Raw genomic sequence first — 2,322 nt, 5'->3', positions numbered from 1 at the left:
TTGTCTGATAAGCTGTTCGCTTTCATCCTACTCGGGTTAGCTGATGATTGAATAGGGGCAACTATAACACCCCAAAATTTGCCCTCCTCATTCATGCATTCATTTAGCATTTCATATTGCATTTCATCATGTCAATCAGAATTAGATCCAAGAAACTTTATTTAAAAAAAAACGAAAAATAAAATATAAAAAAAATAAAAATAAAAATCAAACGAAAAAAAAACGAAAAAAAATAAAAAATAAAAATAAAAATAAAAAATAAAAAATAAAAATAAATAAAGAAATAAATAAAATAAATAATAAATAAAATATAATAGAAAAAACTTGGACTTGGACCTCTCTCATTTGAGCCCACAAAGCCATGAAAATCAGGTTATAAAAGAGGGAGATCAGAGAGAAAAAGGAAGAGAAGCAAAATACTCTGAGGTTTTCTTGAAACAAAACCCTGGACAAAACCTGGAGAGGAACCTGACAGAGAACTCAGAGCAACCCCCATCTCACGCAAACCCTAACATTTCAACCGGTCTCTCCCATCAGGTTTGCCTCATTCCCATAATTTTATGCTCTTAATTTGGATCATCTGAATGTATGAGGTATGATGGATGAATTTCATTATGTTTTTGCCCACGAGTTTAATTATGCATGAATAGGTGAAACCTATGCCTTGAATGTTTAATCACATGATTTCTGAAATGTATGCCACAGGGTTTGAGGTTTCTGAAACCATACTGTTATCCATGAAAAAAATGCTTATCGTGTTTCACTAACCCTTTTGTTGAGTTTTTGTGAGGGCTCACAGACTCTTGCAGAGATGGTTTGCGTGGTTTCCCCACTTTATTTGTGGGATACCCCCTGGAGGTTCATTCCAATTACCTGTACTTACTCACCTTTCTTTGATGGCATTAGCTTGGGAGATCCTTGGGTTTCTTACTCCTTTAATTGTTGTTACTTCGGATCTTTATCCGTGTGGTACTTTTACCTCTTTTTCTGCATTTTATCGCTTTCTTAGCTGGAAGACCTCGATAGGAGGCATTTGTTTTCTTTTGTTTATTTACTTCTTATCCCCTTGTTGGCATGTTTACTTTATACATGTTTGTTTTGTATGTGTTCGTATCCCCACAGGTAGCGCGGTTCCTTCGTCGAGGACTGTCTTTTTGTCCTTGAGCATCCCAAACCCTAAAACCCAAAGCAACACGTTAACTCCTTCTACTACAGGCGAGTAAGTCTCCAAAGGTCGAGCATCCGGTAGATTGCGTAGTGACGTCGTTCGTCCAAAAGCCAATCCATAACCCCGTAGTTAGCCGAACTACGTTTCGCTCTGATTCTCAGGCCAGATGAGATACGTAGGCATAAGACGCGATGTCTTAGAGAGCACACATCCCCCCAACCCATAGGTCAGCCGAGCTACGAAGACTCTGATTCTCATATTCAGATGAGATACGTATGCAGTGGATGCGACATCCGCGCGATTCATTTTCATGTAACCTTTTTTTTTTGGTAAACAGCACAAGATAAACTCACACCCTTTAGATAAGAACTACAAAAGTGGATCCCGTAGAGTACTACGGATGCGTAGGGGTGCTAATACCTTCCCTTCGCATAATCGACTCCCGAACCCAAGATTTGGTTGCGAGACCCTGTCTTGTCCTTTCCTTTTTCCAGGTTTACTTCGAGCGTTTCCTTTCCCTCCTTTGGGATAAATAACGCACGGTGGCGACTCTCCTGTCTTTCTTCGCCGGTTGTTTTTTTTCGCATTCCATTTTTCAGGTTGCGACACTCATCATGAATTAAACCTCATGCTCAAATTTCATTTATCTAAATTGAGCATGGAGAGTTTTAAGAAGTTTCAGAAACAAGAAAGCCACGAAAAAATTAAATTAAATGATGAACACGATCAATCAACACCAGATAAGTTAGGGGAAAACATCAGAGAGTGAAATACTACATTGTGGTAACTTGTTTGAGTTTAAATGATGCTAAAAACCACCTTGTCCAAATGGTGACCAGAAGTTGATGAAGCTCGATATGGTCAGGGCACTTAAGAAGGTCTTAGAGCTTGGGAATTGTTGCAAAAGCTTCAGAGAAGACCGGAGGTGCTAATGGAATCAAGAAATTGGATTGAAATAAGTTGTAAATCAAAACACGATAGCTCAATTTTCTGGAAAAAAATCAAGTGAAGCAGGGGGTCTTTTCCTTTCAAAAGCTTCAGAATGAAGCAAGCATGTTGCTCTATTTATATGGAAGTCATTAGTGATCTCATACGTGTCAAATGATGCTCAATTCATGCAAAATGAATTTGCTCATGACGTGAGAAAAGTGTGA

The sequence above is a fragment of the Lathyrus oleraceus genome, chromosome 7, assembly GCF_024323335.1.
Source record: "Lathyrus oleraceus cultivar Zhongwan6 chromosome 7, CAAS_Psat_ZW6_1.0, whole genome shotgun sequence".
Classification (NCBI taxonomy): domain Eukaryota; kingdom Viridiplantae; phylum Streptophyta; class Magnoliopsida; order Fabales; family Fabaceae; genus Lathyrus; species Lathyrus oleraceus.
The sequence above is the reverse complement of the archived record's forward strand: the minus strand, read 5'-3'. Positions refer to the sequence as shown.